Raw genomic sequence first — 20,835 nt, forward strand, 5'->3', positions numbered from 1 at the left:
CTAGTCTCCATGCTGGCCACCATGGCTACTCTGTTGATGTGTCCATTCACCAGTACTCTATATCTGATGATAGTGGCTAGCTACAGACAGCTAGTTGAGTTATTCTCTCTACTTGATTGTTGAAGCAAGTTTCTTCTGGGTTAGAAATTTCCTGGGAGATGTTAACATCTAATTCAAAGATCTTCTCACTGGTGTCTACTCTCATAAATCCATCCATATGCCTCTTGCCTAGACCTTCTTAGCCTCAGTATTCAAATATTTCTATTTCTGGGTTTGACCAACCAGCCAAGCCATTCAGTATTGCTCATATACCTTTAAACATTCTAACATTGGGATACTTCTCTTTCCACACAAAGTAGATTAGCAAATGTAGTGCCCAAAGCTCTTACCACTGGGAAGATTTCTCCTAATCAATATTCTTCAGGGCTCTAGAAGTGGGGCTGTAGTACAGCTGTAGCCCATTTTCAGAATGCACACATATCCCAAGCTGACCTTTTCACAAAACACACTCAGATATTTCTACTTCTGACAGCTGGTCATAAAGGATCCCAACTCACAAGGCCATAAGGGTGACCTGAGGGAGAAGTGCTGGTACAACTATGATAGATTAAATGGGCCATGAGATACTATAGCTTATTCCTACCCTGTTGTCTTACTCAGGCTTAATCATGGGTGTACTATTTCCAATTTATGATGAATTGCTCCTGGACATGCCAAACTGTATGGCTTGATGTGTCTGTCAGATCCCAGCTCATACTGGACAGTTCATGTGCAGTATTACATGGTGCCCCATGGTCAAGTGTCCTATCAGGTCCCAGTAGCACACCGGGAGCTGTTTATTAAAAGGTATATAATTCTCTCTTGGAGATGGTATGTATTTTTTTCCAGTTTTATTGATACATAATTGACATATATCACTGTATAAGTTTAAGGCGTACAATATGATGGTTTTATTTACATAATTTGTGAAATAATTACCACAATAGGTTCAGCTAACATCCATCTTCTCAAATAGATGCAATAAAAAGAAAGAAAACAGGAAACAATTTTCTCCTTGTGATGAGAACTCATAGGATTTACTCTCTTAACTTTCCTATGTATCATACAGCAGAGTTAGCTGTAGTCATCATGTTGTACATTACATCCCTAGTACTTAGTTATCTGATAACTGGAAGTTTGTACCTTTTGACCATCTTCCTCCAATTTCCCCTCCCCCACCCTCCACCTCTGGTAACCACAAGTCTGATCTCTTTTTCTACAAGTTTGTTTGCTTTCAGATTCCACATGTGTAAGTGAGATCACACAGTATTGGTCTTTCTCTGACTTATTTCACTTAGCATAATACCTTCAAAGGCCATCCATGATGTTGCAAATGGTAGAATTACTTCTTTTTTATGGCTGAATAATATTCTATTGTATATATATACCAACTTCTTTATCCATTCAGCCATTGATGGACACTTATGTTGTTTCCATGTCTTGGCTATTGTAAATAATGCTGCTATGAACGTGGGGGTGCTGAGACCTTTTCAAGTTAGTGTTTTCATTTCCTTTGGACATATTCCCAGAAGTGGAATTGCTGGATCATATGGAAGTTTTATTTTTAATTTTTTGAGGATCCTCCATATTGTTTTCCATAGTGGCTGTACCAATTTACAGTCTCAGAAAATGGCATAATTTTTCTCCAGAACTCAAAGGCTGGAGTTACGATTCTCACATAAACTGCACACTTTTGATCTTTTTTCACCTTCGACACCTCCAACACCATGAGATGCCAGGACAATGAGTCAAATGACATGTCTATTTGTACTATAGCCTTGACTTCCTGCAGAACCCTTTCTTACTCTGGGCATCACTCAAGGTTGGCAGCCTTCCGTGTGATTCAGCATAAAGGCCAAGGCATTATTCCCAAGCATTATTCCCAAAGCATTATACACTGCCTTCAGATCCTCAAGAGGCTGATCTGGTGTTGGGCTTCCTTCTTTGGATTGCAAGATTCAACAATTTGTCTTTTATTTCATAGCCAATATCTGGCACGTCTCTGACCACTAGAACTCTAAAAATTTTACTGAAGTGGCAGAAACCTGAATCTTCATAGGGTTTATCTTCCAGTCTTTGGATCGCATGTGTCTTACCAAAGCCTCCAATATGCTTGTTGCTTCTTTTTTTTTTTTTTTTTAAAGATTTTATTTATTTATTTTTCCCCCCAAAGCCCCAGTAGATAGTTGTATATCATAGCTGCAAATCCTTCTAGTTGATATATGTGGGACGCGGCCTCAGCATGGCCGGAGAAGCGGTGCGTCAGTGTGCGCTCGGGATCAGAACCCGGGCAGCCAGCAGCGGAGTGCGCGCACTTAACCGCTAAGCCATGGGGCCGGCCCTGCTTGTTGCTTCTTGCTGAACTGGTCCAATTAGTGTGATATTATCAATATCATGAGCCAATGTGATATTTTTTAGTATATCTGGCTCTTACAGGTCCCTTTGGACTATCTTATGGCAGAGAGTGGAAGAGTTAACATTGTCTTGGGGCAAGACTGTCAATATATTCTCTTCTGTTTCAGGTGACTTGCAACTGTTTCTGATCTTCTTTTCTATACCTATGGAAAAGAATACATTCTCCAGATCAATGGGCACATACCAAGTACCTGAAACATTGTTATGTGCTCTAGCAAAGAGAACTCCTCTGGCACAGCACTGCAATTGGGGCCACTACAATGAGTTTACAGTGGTCCATTGTCGTCTTCCAGGATCTGGCAATACAAGACCGCTGCCTGGTGGTGACACTAAGGATACCATGGATTCAGCTGCAGGCAGCTTGTTTCAGTTCTTGGTCAGGAGGAAATGTCTGTATTTTCTTACCTCCTAATGCTCTCTGATTGCTATAAACCACAGCACAGGCTGTGTTAACAACATTTGTTTTTTCTTTGCTCCCTTTCTTTCACAAGCAGAGGAAATCCACTGAAGCCAGTGGCTCTATGTAGAGCACCAAGATCTCCTTCCCAGTTCAAATGCAGACCGCTTCAGTTTTCTTTGCCCCACAGTAGCCAAAACTGTAGAGCAATGCTGTTTGCTCTAAGCTGCTTGGTTCAGCAGGCATTTGTCTTTAGCCAAATCATTGGTTAGGTTTCTGTCTTGTTTCCTCACCAAGAAGATGTTTATCATATTTTTAAGATACTATGTCTTTTTTTTTAATTATTATTATTTTCTGTCAGTGCTAAGTGTTTGGGAAAAAGAAGGTGTCTCCAATTGTGAACGTACAGAATCATCTTAACTAGATATCTCCAGATACTGTTTTTATATTTATATCATTATTCCTATCACATTCTAAAATCAATAAGTATTAAATGGAGTGACTTTTATGTAATTCTTTTTCCTCCCATGAATGTGTTCCTTGGGATTCTTGTTCACACCTCACTTATTATTGCTACCCCCCCCCCCAAAAAAAAGTAATATCAGTCTTGGTGTCTTGAATATATGGAGCCAAAAACATTTTTAGTGAATGATTTTTTTGCTATAAAGTTTTTACCTTGTTTTCATTGATTCTACCTACTTAAAATCTAAAGCTACTGATTTGTATAGTCTTTAAATATTCTCTACCATTTTAATTGTTGGCAAAGAGAAAGATGTAAACTTTCAGGGGTCATAACATCTAGGGAAATTGGAATCTGTCTATAGTTGTATAGGACATATTCCTAATTACGTGTGTAGTGAGGATCTCTGGGGTTTTTTTTCCCCCTAATTTATGCTCTCTCTTTCAAATCCCCGTCTATTTTTTTCAAAACACTCAGCTAAAGTAATTTGTTCAAATGAAAGCTAACTTGAATCAAATACGTTTTAGTTTTGACCCAAAGAGTCAAAAGAAGTCAGGAGATACTAAAACCAAGTTTTTTATGTATGAGAACAAGAGTCATTTACCGGGTGGTCTGAGAGTGTGTAGCTAATTGTGAGTTCTCAGTGTATATTGCTGGAGGTTGCCTTTCAAAAATTATTTGAAACATTTATTTTTCTTTTTTTTAATTAATTAATTAATTAATTAATTAATTTTTGTGAGGAAGATCAGCCCTGAGCTAACATCCATGCCAATCCTCTTCTTTTTGCTGAGGAAGACTGGCCCTGAGCTAACATCTATCGCCAATCCTCCTCCTTTTTTTTCCCCCTTTTTCTCCCCAAAGCCCCAGTAGATAGTTGTATGTCATAGTTGCACATCCTTCTAGTTGCTGTATGTGGGATGAGGCCTCAGCATGGCCCAACAAGCGGTGCGTCGGCGTGCGCCCGGATCCGAATCGGGCCACCAGTAGCGGAGCCTGTGCACTTAACCACTAAGCCATGGGGCCGGCCCAGAAACATTTATTTTTAAATTGCATATCAGTCTCACAAAACCTGTGATGATGTCTCCAAAGTGTGAAAAATACACTGAATGACAGCAGATCAGAATGATTATTGTACTGAAACACATGCATTTATTAAAAATGGGTAAATCATATATACAAACATACCAATTTGTTTTTCCAGAACCTGAAAATGATTTCATCGTTGATTCAGACATAGCATTTAAGAAAAGTTTCTCCCTCAGGAAGATGAGCAACAACCTACACATGGATGGAGACTGCCCCTGACAGGGCAATTAGATTGTTCCCTCTTCTGAGGTCTAATGTTTTCCAGAAGTACAATTTTCAGTGTTATCACCCATTATTTTTTTCTCAGACAAACACCTTCTCCAATGATGTGCTTCCCTGAAAGCGAAACCAGTTTATGTCAGGAGTGTGCCAAAGCTGGCAATAATCGGTCAGATAAAACCTTAAAAAAAGATATGAGTTTCTTGATTATTTTGTTCACTTAAAGAGTAATTAATCATTTTCCATTATTTTCACTCGCCAAATCTTGATCTCCCAATTTCCTGTAATTTACCTCCAAGTTTTCTAAAACAGAGTGGACTTTTCTGGCTTGGGCAGAAACAGCTAGCTGAGTGCCTGGTCGTATTGGAAAGTCAGTGAGTGGTCACTGATATGCTCCTTTTTGCCCTTGTTTTTACTCAGGAGAAACTTCAGTGTGATTCCTTCTCTGTGGTGCATCAGCATGGAAATGGATTCAGAAATAGCTTTGCAGGAAATATTTGAAGAGAAAAAAATTCTTAGTATGATGACTGGGCAGAAGACTGTAATAGATTTAAGTGGAGCCTGAGTTAACTATAAAGGAAGGAAATAAGAAAATTAGATTTTTTAAAAGCACATTTTTATCCTAAGAAATCAAAAGCCTTTTCTTGTCATTTTTTCTAAGACCACAGTTGAATTCTCCTTATTCATAGCTAAATTATGCTCAACAGAGAATGCTGAACTGAATTGCCAAAAATCAGTCTAGCTCCTTTTGATGGTAGAAATAGACTAGGTTCTGAAGCAATAAGCTGATGTAGATTTATTCTCAATTTATGGTAGGCTTGATTTTTTAAAAGAAGAGATAGGAAGATAGTGCCTATGATTTATAAAGCTAATTTTTTAGCTAATTCTTTAGCTAATATTTTCATTATGAATATTAAAGATTTTGTTGTCCGAAACTTTAACAATGGGAAGCAATTCTTATTATGGGCTTTTCATCTTATTTATATAATGAATAGAAAATAAGTTAGTAGAAAGTCATCAGGATGAGAAGCCAATATAAAATGGGTGCCTGCAAGCAAGGCAAATAATTTTGTCTCAATATATCTACCATCTTAAGGTATTCATGCAAAATTTTACATAATTTAAATTTGCTAATAAACAGTCTTTTAAATGGCAGATAGCCACCAAAGAAAAGTCAGTGAGTTAGTATATATCTTGCTTTCATTTTTATTAACTGCTATTAAAATTATTTAAACATTCTTAAGGTTCATAATTTTAAAATGTTGTTGATATTATTACTAATGATCAGCTCCCTGCTGTGTCTGTGCATGTTGCAATATTGTGGCTATAGGAAAATAGATCAAATCATGTAGAAAAATTATTTCAATATTATTTTGAAATTTTCATAACCATGTCACATAGTTCACTTTTTTTTTTGAGAGAAAGAGGGGTAACTGTAATTTTCCACATTCCTGGGAATTAGAGGCATTTAATGGGTCCCTGTAATAAACTGACTATAGAAGCTCTCCTTTCTGAAGCTGCACTTCAAGTATGGCTGGGCTGCCACCACCATGTTGGTCTGATGGATTCTGTCCCCAACTAGTGAAGCCGTGCTGTGTGGGTATGTGTGCAAAGCACAGAGGAGTTCCTCCTTGTGAAGCATCTCCTGCACGTCTGCTCCTCACGACACATCTCAGTCAGAATCCTGCCTGACGCTGCCTTCCAGGGACGTGCGATGGCTTAACCCAACCTCTTGCTGTCCCTGAAGAAAAATCACCGTCCTGACAGCTGACCAATCTGTGCGGATTTAGTTCTTGTGAATAGCTTTTACCAAGTGTTGTTTTTAATCCTCGCATTGTGTTTAAGTGTTGCCAAGTTTTCTTGAAAACCTGAAAAATACATGAAAATGTGCTTAGAACAATGATTGATACATAAGAGATGTTATGTAAGTGCTAGCTTCAAAATGTTAGCTATTAGTAGATTCTTTCCCACACATAAAGAAAATTAAGGCTATAAAATGTCAAATGACAAATTTCAGGATCTGCAATGGGAAACTGGTTATAAGTGAAATAATTGTGTTGAAGCTGGCTAGAATCTTATGCCACTGTGCCGTATATTTTAACTTTATTACCTTAATATGCATTTCTCAAAAGTTCACTGTGACTAACTTACCTTCTTTCTATTTGTTTCTTTACTCTTTCCTTTCAGTCTCCTAAATATTTAATTTTTACTTAATTATTAATATCCCGTTTTGCAGGTGAGGAAATTGGGTCATAGAGAGAGAAAGTCTCTTGCCCGAGGTCATACAGCTGGTAAGTGGAGGAGGCCGGATTTTTACCCTAGCTGCAGCCCCAGACCCTGCTCTTAACCACTGTGATCCCCTGCTTGCCTTAGCCTGAAATTTGATAGAACACTCCATATAGGTTCATTCCTTCATTGATTTATTAGTTAGCCAAGAGGAATTGCGCATTTACAATGTGTCATGCTCTATCACAGGTGGTAAGGATAAGTTGCCAAGAAGGAGCAAAAGGTCCTCAAGTGACTTTTTCCACATATGACTACATAGTAAATGTTAAATTCTCAATGTTGTCTACAAGTCACAGCCAAAAGAAAGAAACAATTGAGACAAAGCACCCACTCATAACTCAGAGAGAGAAGTCCTCTGCGTAGGCCCATGAAAGGAGCCCCCTCGCTCTTCCCAGCCAAGCACATCGGGACTTGTATTTCCAGCTGAAATTGCTCCTGCCACATTTTGAGCCCATGTCATCTACATTGTCTTTAGGTAGAGAAGGGTCTAGTTGTCTACCATTCCCTGTGTTGGACAGTTTGTATGTTTGAACTTTATTAAATTATATATTCTAATTTCTAATTTGCAGGTTGATTAAACTCACTTTGCCTTTCCCCATACATTTTTTTTTCCAAACTCCTAAAGTATATTTTAACAAAGGATTACTGGTTAAAGTTTATGTGAAAATATAATTTCAGTCTGCCATAACATTTCTCTTTTAAAATCAATTGCTCACATTAGGATATATGTGTAAAATATGTTTTTTTTAATCCATTTTAATGTTGGATTCTTTAAATTCCATTTTTTTTTTTTTTTTTTTAGTATATAGAGGGGGGAAATAGTAGCATATAGTATATAAGAGGAGTATATTAGCATTTAGTATATAGGAGGAGGGATTATTTCATAAACAGAAAAATGGATGAGTAGATAGCTATGATACTATAACTTTTAAGAAGCAGAACATTGCTACATGTACATTGAAGTATCTGTTTTATTCTTGTTCAGTGTCAGGACAAAGTCATTGACATTGTAATTGTCAAGGTCTCAGTTGTAGCTCGGATGTCTTGCCAAGATGTTTCAAAAAAATAATCATATTTATTTAAATGCCCAACCCAAGGGCCTTAGTGTTACCTTATCTATGCATATAAAAATCATAGCAAATCAAAATAAGCAACGCCTCATAAAGAAAATTAATATTCTTCTATATATTTATCAAAATCATTTACTTTAGGAACAGGAAACATTTTCTTTTCTGGCATGTATATGATAATTATATTAAATTCTATGTATTAATCAAATAGCCCATTTTAAAATAGCACAGAGCCAAAGTAACAAAAAATTAAGTTTTATCTTAAAAAACAAAAGACGATTGATTTTCTAAGAACCCACTGGAAATAACGAAATAAGAGATGCTTGGCTTCCAGCTTCCCCAACTTCACAGCTAACACAGTGCTCCAAGAGCTCTAAAGGATAGAGACTTGATGGATGAGCCTCTCAATTTATTTCTTAAAAGAAATAAGTTCCCCATCTTACAGCCAGAGCCACATGAATTGCTCAAATCCAGATGACTAGACGAAATTTTATTGAAATGACAATGAAAGTAATTACATTGTTAAGATTGTCAACTTATTTTTTTTTAAACTCCTCTGGCAATCCAGACACGCTAACAAAGAAAATGAACATTTTTCTAAACAACGTCCCTTAAAACTCTCCAAATGCAACATCATTGAATTGCTGTTTTGACGTGATTACTCAGTAATAAAGACTGGATTTTGGAGACTATCAGGTAGTGTAAGCACAAATGAACCTTTAGTACTCATAGATAAAACATTTCAATTGTTTAGAGGGCTTTTCCTCTCATTTTCAACATTTCTTGTTTGTATGAAAAAAGGCATAGTTAAGTCTGGTTAGCTAATTTCATGTGCGAATACTAGGAAAGGATGAGGTTTATCATTATGGCCTGTTCTGACATACATGGCAATAATGGAATTTTAATCAGAATATATGTAAGATTTGTAAAAAGAGTGATTAATATATACTAAGAATGACATTGAACAAAAGAGCTATTATTTTATAAAGTCTTCCCTCTTTTCATTCTTTTCATTTTTATTTCAAATACTAAAAAGGAAATGGGAAAACAGTTTGAAGATTACAAATTATTCCTTGTATTTCAATACATCTATCAGTCTTTTATGCTTGATATACATTTTTTTGAAATGTAAGCCTATAGGATATATTACCATATAGTTTAAGAAGAACTTTCTCTGGAGAAAAAACTAAGATAAGGGTACTCTTTTTTCATTTTTTCTGGTACAAATTCAGATTTCACATTTGAAGTTATGTTCTTCATTTCTACATCTTGATTTGGTACATACATTTGGTACTTACAGTGTAATTGTTTAGGACCAGATTCTGAGATTCATTCATCCTAACTGTGAGTTATTTCTAAGCTTGGAACATAGACACTCTTAATAATATTTTAAATAGCAAAATCTTATTTTCAGGGAAAAAAAATGTGAAGGAAATGCTGTTTTATGGAATGAAAGGAAGTACAAACTAGCAATTTCACATTTAAAACTTAAATTTTGCTGCAACTTTTAGTGCTTCAAATACTTAAAAACTCAGTTAAAAAAGCTTTAAATATAAAATTTTCCTCTACGTAATCTTCATATTCAAGATCAAAAGTTGAAAGCAATACTGCCTTTACCTCCTTTGTCCACATCATGGAAAGTTAAGGAACTGACTAAGGTTTCCTTTCCTTAATTTCCATCTTGATGGTAATAATCTTTATTCATAGTTTTCCTCATTGATTGGTTAGCAATTATTCTGTATTATAAATTTCAAAAACTGTTTTTTAAGACAGATTTTGTTAATTTACATTTTTATGCGAACCATGGTTTAAATTTGTTCTTGATCCATTCTATAAATAATATGTAACTCATATTGTAATCTAATAAAATAAATGTTGATTTACTGTTTGACTCTGTAGTATATTTCCCTGTAGAAAAATTCAGTGGCTGAAATTGAAACCTCTTGCTCCCTAAAGTACATCATAACCAGGGCTGGGTTTGGACCAAGCCAGGAGATCCCCTCTGCTCTTTCCTCACACATCCCGTTTAATGTGTGGTCAGGAAGGCCTCTGTGGGCAAAGCTAGGTTTGCCTTTTCTCTTGGAAGCTCTGTTTTGCTCTAGTGATGTCTCTGAGCTCTTCTATTTTATTGATACCCAAGAGGAAAGAGCAGTGGATTTGGGAGTCGAGCGACCTGGTTTCTTCTCTTATCTGTCACCTCTACTGCTAGGAATTTGGTCAAACTTCCTAACCTCTCTCTGCCTAAATGTCTGTATTTGTGAGATAGGAGTGTTAGGCTCTAAAGGCGTTTTTCCAGATTGAAAATGCAATGTCTATGGCTCTGTAGGCGTCTTATCTATAACTCTCCTAGCCATCTTGAAAAATAACAAAAGAATCTCTGCAAGCTGCTATGGAGTTCTGACTGGCTAGACCTAAAGTTTAATCTTTTGGATGATCCCAATGATTACAATGCACTTAGCCTAATTAGGTGGTCAGCTTCTAAGGTGACAAATTCTATGATAAACTCCAATGGTGACAAGTATCTGTGATTCAAAGAATACTATTCCACTTTCCTTGAAAGATTAGAACCGTCTCTAATTGCTCTATTAATCTAATTTAGTCCTATTACTTCCTCTAATGATTGACTCAAACTTGCTTTAAAATAGTGCTAATTGAAAGTTTATAAAAATGTATTCTTCATTTAAATTCTATGAGAAAGCAAAACCCACTCCTACATCTAATTTCCTTAAATTACATTTGACATCTTAATAATGAATGATCATATCTCAAATGTCAACTTTTGAAATATCACTTTAGTAATATTACGGAGCATAAAATAGAAGACAACCTGACTGTAGTCAGAGTGATCATATAGCAGGTAATTTCTATTATATGGGAGAGAAGTATTAGAACTTTGAAAGAAGGCAGTGATGATGGGATTGACAAGGAAGGGATATGTGGAAAAGTTACAGAGGAATGGCCAAACTGATCTACCATGAGAGAAGCATGACAGCTGCAATGACTTTCTGGTACTGGCCTTGGAAGATTGGATGGATTCTGCTCTCCCAAACAGAGATTAAAGATAAGAAGTATATATTTTGACTTAAAAGTATACACTTAGAAGATATGATATATGCTACTGTCTAAATGAGTGTTTCATAAAAGATAAATCAGTGGTTATTAGTACTTTTATTACTAGGAAATCAAATGCAGATACAGAAAAACACACGAAACAAATGTATAGCTCAATGAGATATTTTAAGGTGGATACCCTTATTACTGCCACTCAGGTCAATAAATAGAACTTTTCCAGGCCCCCAAGGTCCTCTCCATGATCCCTATACCAGTTCTCATCCCCTCCCTTCCCCGAAAAGTGATCACTATCCTGACTACTTGGTAACCACTTTCTGGCACTACTTTATAATGTTACATTCAAGCGAGAATCACTCAATAACAGAATTTAGTAACTAAAAAATGTTGCTGTCTTTGAAGTCTTTTATAGTCTATTGAAGAACACTGGGTGTTTGACCTGTAGAGTATATCGCGGTCTGGATTTTGAAAGCAGTATACCAGCGTCTGCTTGTCTCTTTTCTGTGATGTTATCGGTGGTGATCTTTAATGCATAGATCCGCTAATTCATTGGGGCTGCCAAAAAAGTCATACTCCAATTTTATCATTTCTATTTAATTTATTAATTTAATAATTTTATGAAGAGACACTATTTGGTTACCTAGTAGAAAATTCAAATTGAAAGGTGTGATAAATGCTTGAGTCTGTCCTTTTATGTACCCATTTTCAAGATAATTAATTGGTTCCCTATCATCCTTCAACTTTAATTGAACAGTTTCTAAATATATTATGAATAAATGTCTTTTCCGTCATTGGCCAGTAAGAGCCTCTTCAAATTGGCTCTTAAATCATTTTGACATGACTGTAATGGTCTTTCATGGCTTCCTTGCTGTCTGCTTTGGAGACATTTTACTCTCATTTTGTACACTTCCTGCTCTAGGCCTGGAATCAGCCATTTCTCCGTGAAGTCCCAGTTTCTTTTAGTGATAAATGATAATTTAAGACTGCAATCTAGGAATTAGGACAGTCATTGCAACTGGATTGCATTCTGTAACTAGGTAGTCAGCAAAATACAGTAGAAATGAGGATCCCAATAGCATGAGTTCATATAAATATTTCCAATTCAAATGCAGGTCTACAGGTTTTTTTAACTTAACTCTTCTATATTACACCTATATTTTCTTTCTTCCACTCTAAAAATCTTCATTCTCCATGTCACAAGCAATGATAGAGATAGAATAACTCATAGTTACTCATTTGCTTTACACATTAGATATACAATAATCTCAGATTAACAATACCAATAAATACTACCACCTCCAATATAATTAATGAGAATAGTTAAAAGTAATTTTTTTATAAAAGCCCTTATTATTTATTTCATCATTTAAAAATATCTGAGCCCATAGCTATTCAAATAATACTCTCTGCATTTTAACCTTTATTTAGTCTTACTTAGATCTACAAATATCTATAGGGTTAATTAATGCTGGCCACCAATTCTTACAGTGATATTTTATAGTCATTTTAGTAATCTGAAGTTCATTCTCTAGTAAATTCCTCAGGAAGTGCTTATGGCAACATTTCCTGAGTTCTTACATATGATAATCATTTAGACTTTTACAGTTGAAGTCAGTTTTTGTGGGTATAAAACCCTCATTTTTTTCCCCCTTGCATATCTTAAATATGTTACTCTATTTTCTTCTGGGTTAAAATATTACTGTCAAAAAAACTGATGATGAACTAACTTTTTCCCTATATAGGTCAGTTTCTTTTTTGTGACTAACATCAAAAACTTTTTTTTTTTCTTTGAAGCCCAGTATTTCTTGTCATTGATCATTTTGGGACTCTACTCTCACATATGTGGTATGATTTTTCAATATATAATTTTAACTCTTCTTTATATAAGGAAGTTTTCCTGAATTGAAATTTTTTAGTATCTCTTTTCTTTTTCTCTTTCTCCTCCTCCAGGCTTTGGGCTGCTATTAATGTTTGTTGGACCTTCTTTCTTGCACTTCCTTTGCCTATCCTCAATATTTGTCACTTTCTATGTTTTTTAACCTCTTCTTTCATTTACTTATGGTTTTGAAAATTTTTCATTTTTTTACCTTCTATTTTTGCTAAGCTGTTACCTGTTGTGATTACTTTTGCGTGTGTGACTCTAATTCATTCTTTGTTCCTGAGAAGATGGTTTCTTTTATTTCTGTTTTTTTCCCGAGTTCTGTCAATATGCTTAGGTTTTTCTTTCATGTTGTTTTTAATAGTTTTTTCATGTCATAAGTAATTTTTAATGTACTTTAGCTCATTTTGAGCTAGCATGGCGTAGTTCATCTAGACCACATTTTTTTTGACATGCTTTTATATAAAAACTTTGTATGGAATTTTACCTCAATACATTTTTGTTTCCTATTTTGATGTGAAATTATTTTTTCCTGAACTTTTAGTAGGAGGTCTGGTTCTGGAAGATTCCCTAAACTTCTCTCAATTTACTCTTCTCTGGTTTTCATGTAACACCAAAATTATAGAAGCTTGTTTTCTAAGATTTCCTGGTGTTGTTTCCTTCCTTATTTTTCTCTGAAACTTCTCTTTTCTTCCTCTGTATTGTAATTGTCCTGCTCAATTTTGATTCCACTTCAGGCAACTTCTCAGCCTAGGAGACCTGACTGGTCAGTTTCAAGATTTCCCAGGAGCCAAACTGCTCCAGCCTTTTCAGATTATCTTATTGTGGACCCCTCAACTCATCTCATATTGGATTTGGTAAAACACTATCAGTTTCAAATGCTGTTTTCAAACTGCATGGCTGTTGTTTCAGTGTGTTGCGTATTTTGAGGGTCTTCTTTTCTTAGTTCTGTCAGATACCTTGTTGCTTTCCTCTGCTTCTCATGCACAGATGCTGATATAGTGTGGATCTTGTGGTCATTGGTGGTTGATCCTCAACCAATTATATTTTGATGTTTATAGGGATACCTTGCCATCTTGATTTGCTGTAAATATTGCTTATGAGTTTTTGGATGTACTTTATAGCTGTTTTGTGTTTTACTAGCTAGTTGCTCTATGTTTATGAAAATAAAAAATTATACTGCCATAGCCATCCTCTCACAATCTCCCCTTCTCCTTCCGCTTATTTTTGACAACACAGCATCGTGGTTAAGAGTACTGACTCTGGAACCAGTCTACCTGGGTTCAAATCCCAACTCTACCACTTATAAGCAGTGTTACCTTGGCACACTATCTCCTGAATTCTAAAAGTGTGATAATAATACAGTTTATCTTAAAGGATCATTATGGAATTAAATAAATTAATATTTTTAAAGCATTTATAATTATGCCTAGTACATGATGATTGTAATGTATGTATTTGTTAAATAAATTTTAGTTTTAATATGTATTAGTCATTTAAAAATTCAATTAATATGTCACTCAAAACACAGAAAAATACCGTCACTGCCATCCCTTTATTACCTTATTAAAAATTGTAATTCATATCCTGATTGATTCTCCTTTCATTGGCCTGTTAAAGAACAGGATAGTCATTTTAGGATATAATAGGATGATTCTTTGATATTGACCATTTATTAAGAAAATAATAATAATAATAACATCAATATCAAAGACCTATTATCCATTAAGAAATAATATGATTATTATTAATAATAATGATTATAATAATAAGCAAATGTTAAATAATTATGAAGAACTAGAAAGAAAGATAACTATTCTATAAAAGCTCATAGATAACTATCAAAGTGACATTTGGAAAAGAAGATATAAAATATTTTTAAAAAGAGACTGGCTTTATAAGGATGTGAATTTAGAGGAAAGAAAACAAGTAAATTACTTTAACAAGACCCATAAACGCCTTTTTAGAGAAAAACATGGTGAATCAATCAGAGTTAGTGTGCTGGCTAATATGTTATCTTTTGATTGGTTTCTCCATTATGGGTCTATCAAGGTTAATTTCGTGTGTGTTTCGACTTACCACAGGTTATTGGTTTGTCTTCTCATCCACATCAGAGTTCAAAATGAGCACAGCTTCCCCACAGAGCAAGTGCTATGAGCAACGTAGCAGATCACCTGCTTCAAGATCTTCTTTCTACTACCAGGTGTGTTGCTCGACATGAGGCCAAGAGCGTGGACTATTTGCACTGAGAAAAGGCAGCAGTGAAATCTAAAACATTAGCATGTGGTATGAAGATAAGTCAGCTCTCACTGTGGTTGCATCCGGTTCTTTTCTGCATGATTTGCCTTCTTCAAGCTCAGAAGAAAGGGGTCATTTTCTTTTTCTTTCCTTTAAATCCCTTCCTCTCATTATATTTTCTCAATGCCAAATTTACAATTATGGCCAAGAGAAACCTGCTAACTTATGTGGCTTAGAATTCCAGAATATATCCCACAGCATGGACGTTTAAAGAATAATCAGTATATGTAAAACAGAGTGATGAAAATTGGCAAGTAACTCCAATTCACAACATTGCTAATTTTAAATATTTGTTTTGAATTTGCCATGAAGTTCAGAGGAATGGAACATTCCAGCTATATCCACAAACTCTAATTTTACACTTTCACAGTCAACCTGCTACGAATATATTATGCGATTGTGTGCTTTTGACAGATAATGTTGATGAATTTGTGGCATGAGCTTTGCCAATGTGAGACTCACATCTGAGCAAATAATGAAAAATTGAATCAATTATTTGCCAAATGTCAAAATATTTTGCCACATCAATATTTTTAATATTTTTTAGATGTGTTGATCACTTTATATTTCATCATCAGTGGTTGATTTTGGTCACATTTTGCATGTGACATAATTGAATAAGATGCAATGGACTCATAAGCTTTTCTTATCGTCACTGGGAAGCCAATCTAATTAAATCTTATGTCCTTCATTAATAGCATTTGTGACCACTTCTCAGTTTCTGATTAGAAAATTAAGTAAGACCATTTGATACTAACATTGACAATTGATTTTTTGAAATGTTGTCTTTCTAGAAAATATAGCATATATATTATTTTTCTTATTATTTAATTCCCATTGTTTGAATTAAAACTAACTTCTGCATTTTCTGTTGAGCACCAGGAAGTGAATAATACCTTTATTATTATTCTATTGAAGTTGATTATTAAATTGGTTTCCTAGCCTTTTCTTCTTATTATGAATTATCAAAACATTGATTGTCATATCAATTTTAAAACATGCCTTGGCAAGAAATACAGAATATGTCAGAAAATTATTTGCTAAGAGAATATCTATGTGAGTACATGTATCTGTTTATACACTCACAAATACTGTACAATATACATATTCATACACAATTTCAAAGGGAAAATAATTATATCTTTCATCACAAGTTGTAATTTATATGATCATAAATAATAATAAAACAAAAAGGTACTTTAGACATAAGATATTAGGTATTCAATCAAATTTCTTTTGTGCAGCAAAAATAACTTTAGGAATATTTTAGTATAAAACTGAGGTATGATTGACAGGGAGTTGGTGGATAGGGAGTTGGTTCAATATAATTTATTAGAGAGTTTTGAAATGGTGAGACAAAAATTCCATACTACTTCTAGGCAAAATTTTACAGAAAGTAAAGATTTTTGTAATTTTCCAACACCAACATCCACTGTCCCTACCCCTTTTGGTATATGTTTTAAAAGGTATTATTTTCTATTGACAATTTATTTTCTCTGGGCAACTGACCCAGGCCTCACTTCATCTGGACCTACCCTTCCTGTTTCAGGACAGAGATACAATCTTCTTAGGCAATGATCCAATAAATGAGAATTCAATGCCAATTCACTCCTTCTAGGTCACTTACCTGGACACTAAAATGACCGCTTACTCATCATTCAAAGGTTATTACCATATTCAGTTTTCTCCTCATTGAAATTACATATACTATGGCAAGCAGGGACAGCATAAGCCAACATGTAAATTTTTAAATATGTCCACAAATGTTTTGACACTGCTCCGTTCAAAAGATTCTCTTCGCTTGGAGTGTGGACTTGGTGGCTCACATCCAATGACTAGAATGTGCTAAAAGTGAAGTTATATCTGACTTTTGGATGCAGTCATAACGGGCATTACAACTTCCTCCTCCTGCTCTCTCTCGGATCACTCACTCTGAGGGAAACCAGCTGCCATGTTGTGAGGACACTCAAGCAACCTCACAGAGAGATCCAGGCGGCAAGGTACTGAGGCCTCCTGCCGACGACTAATACAACCTGAGGGTCAATTATCTTTAAAGAGATTAAAACAAGAAAAACTTTGTTTTATATTCACCAACATGTTTATCACAAAATGTGCTTTTCATTTTTACGTGTAGCTGTTAAATTTTCATCTGGTATCGTTTCCCTTCTGCTCAAGGAACTTGCTTTAACACTTCTTGTATTTCAGTTCTGATAGAAAAGAAACCTAGAAATTTTTGTTTATCTGAAAAATTCTTTTGTTTGCCTTCATTATTGATAGATATTTTCACTTGGTAAAAAGTTCTAGGCTGACAGGTCTTTTTTTTCATTGCTTCAAATATGTCTCCCCATTGTCTTCAGGCTTGCATGGTTTCTGGCAGTCAGGCTGTTGTATTTATCTTGTTCTTTTGCACCTGATGTGTCCATTTTTATTGGTATTTGGCAATTTGATTACAATGTACATTGGCATTTTTTATAGTTATTCTGATTGATGTTTATTGAGCTTATTGAATCTGTGGGTTTATATTTTTCATCAAATTTGGAAAATTTTCAGCTAAGTCTTAAAATATTTTTGTGTTCCTCCTACTCCTCCCTTCTGAAACTCTAGTAAAATGAGTCTAGTAGTTATTAGACCAGTAGTTATTTTCCCACATGCTATGTTCATTTAAAAAAATTTGTTTTTATTTCTGTTCTTCAATTTGGATATTTTTGATTATTATATTTTCAAGTTCAAAGATATGTTCTTCTACACTGTCTAATTTGCTGCTACTCCCATCCCATGTATTTTTCACGTAGATTGTATTTTCATCTCTAGAAGTACTATTTTGGGTCTTTTAAAAAAAATCTCTTATTTATCACTTCATCATGCTTATGTTTTCCTCTACTTTCTTGATCATAAAGAGCATATTTATATTAAATATTTAACATCCCTATCTTCAAATTTGGTTATCTATGTATTTCCGGCTCTGTTTCTATTGATTAGATTTTCTCCTGGTTATGGATCATATTTTCTTGTTTCTTTGCATGTCTGGTAATTTTTTATTGTTGTTGGATATTGTGAATTTTATGTTCTTGCTTGCTGGATTTTGTGTTGGTATTGGCAAAAGAATATATATATGAAGTATATATTTCTAAATATATATATTTCAAAACATTTATTTTATAAATATTCTATTATAAATGTTTAGAAATATATATATTTATATATCACAAAAGAAAGTCCAAAATTACTTAAGCCCATACTACATATATAGTCAATTGATTTGCAACAACGGCAGTAAGGCTATTCAATGAGAAAGAATAGGATTTGACAAACTGTGCTGGAAAAATGGCAATCCTTACGGAAATAAAGAACATCAACCTTACTTCATACTGCCATACAATAATTAACTCAAAATGGATCACGTGCCTAAATGTAAAAGATAAGGCTGCAAAACTTCTAAAAGCAAACATGAGAGGATACCTGTGTGACCTTGGGATAGGCAAAGATTTCTTAGCTAGAACAAAAAAACACAATTTGTAAAAGACAAAAAATTAATAGACTGGACTTTATCAAAATTAAAACATTTTCCTCTTGGAAAGATACCATTAAAAAATAAAAAGGCAAGTCAGACTGGAAAAAAAATATTCACAACACATATATTAGGCAAAGAACTCTAAACCATAATATATAGAGAACATTTACAACTCAATAATGAGAATATAATAAACTCAATAAAAAATAGGCAAAGGATTAGAGAAAACACTTCATAAAAGAAGATTTATGAATGACTAAGGTGTTCAAGTCATGAATTATCATGGAAATTCAAAATCAACCACAATTAGATCCATACTATTTAGAATAGTGAAAATTAAAAATATTGATAATACCCAGAGGTGGCGAGGATGCAGAGATCTGAAACTCTCACACATTGTTGATGGGGTTGTATATAGTACAAGTAGTTTGAGAAACATTTTGGCAGTTTCTAATAAAATTAAACATAAACTTCTCATATGTCTCACCCATTCTACTCCAAGGCATTTACTCAAAAGAAATGAAAATATCTATCTACACAAAGATTGGTATCCAAATGTTCATAGCAGCTTTATTTACAGTAGCCCAAACTGGGAACAACCAAACGCTCGTCAGCTGGTGAACGTAGAAAGATACTGTGCTAAATCCATACCACGAAATACTGTTTAGCAATAAAATGGAACCAACTACCGATATATACAACAACACGTCTGGATCTTAAAATCATGCTGAGTGTAAGACACCAGGTAAAAAGAGTTTATATTGCGTAAACTTGACATAAAGTTCTAGAAAATGCAAATTGATGTAGAGTTACAAAGTAGATCAGTAGTTGTCTGGAGATGGGTGGCATGAGAAATACATGGCAAAGGGAACAATGAAACTTTGGGGGGAAATTTCTGTATCTTGAATTTGGTGGTGATTTTAAAAGAATGTATACCTGTCACATTCATCAAAGTTTAATATTTAAATGTGTGCAGTTTATTGTACATAAATTGCACCTCAGTACAGTTGTTAAAAAAGAGATACATGTGTGTAAGAAATCAACAAAGTTATAAGCAGTAGAAAATTGAGAAGAATAATGGTGAGAAAAAAAGAAAAAACATTACAAAAGGAGAACAAGAAAACTACCTTGTTCTGGTCCATCATCCGAAAAAAAAACAAAACAAAAAAACACCACCAAAAACAACATTTTGGAGATGGAAAACATTCTGCTTAATACATAATATAGATTTGTAGATTTATACAGGGATCTTCCACTGTCAATAATTTATAGGCATCTTTTTCTTCTCCATTAGCTTAGATATTAATTTTTTTTTGGCAAAACAATAAAACAATTTGAAAAATTTCTTTCTGACTTACCATTCAAGCCACCAACGTGGTAATGGGTTATTGGAGCTAGTTCATAATAGATGGTTATACTCCCTTGGCTGAGTGTAATCATTCTCTAGTTCATATTGAAAGGAATGAATTTGTAACATAGACAAGACCATGAATCCAGCAGAGAACACAGCGTATCCAGTTCATAAATTTGTGCACACATAAGACAGTATTATTGTTGTAAAATATGTATAGTGGATCCACCTTTTCTCAGATCATGACATATTTACAAATTGTAATTTCCTCCAGAGATGTGCTATGACTAAATTACAGTCTGCTTTTGCTCTAGTGCCTGAAGGAAAAAAGGCATCTAATTCATCTTGGTTTAGATTGTATTCTTGAAATAGGTAAGCTGAGTTCTTTTCCTGTGAATTTCATTCCCTGTGAACACCAAAGAAAATACGGGGAATTGGTTTTCACCAGTATAAAACACATAATCTGCAAACTTGGAAATGATATTAAATACAAAACAATATATTAGGAAAATCTTTGCAGTGAAGTCACATTATTGACACACTGGTAAATAGGATTTTAGAAAAAAAAAGTCTTGTAGATTGGTGGGTATTGAAATTGCTACAACAGGAAATCATGAATATATAATTACAGCTATGACTATCTTCTTATCTACTGAGGCCTATGGTAGCTTGCAAATTTAGCCACTCAATTAATTGCACATTAGACACAGATTAGATACATATGGAACGTGAGTTTATGGAAAAAGAACGTATTT

The 20,835-nt window shown here is 34.4% G+C and overlaps 1 long non-coding RNA gene across 1 annotated transcript in view; it reads left to right on the plus strand.

The window, feature by feature from the left end:
- The window catches only part of LOC147915869 (uncharacterized), a 72,827-nt gene that overhangs the window by 36,569 nt on the left and 15,423 nt on the right, over positions 1 to 20,835 (plus strand). Inside the window, exon 2 of the long non-coding RNA XR_015553751.1 lies at positions 15,005 to 15,123. This is a non-coding gene — a long non-coding RNA (uncharacterized LOC147915869). The remainder of the gene's footprint in view (positions 1 to 15,004; positions 15,124 to 20,835) is intronic.

This window comes from Ceratotherium simum, chromosome 12 (assembly GCF_057802395.1).
Source record: "Ceratotherium simum simum isolate JZ-2026a chromosome 12, ASM5780239v1, whole genome shotgun sequence".
Classification (NCBI taxonomy): domain Eukaryota; kingdom Metazoa; phylum Chordata; class Mammalia; order Perissodactyla; family Rhinocerotidae; genus Ceratotherium; species Ceratotherium simum.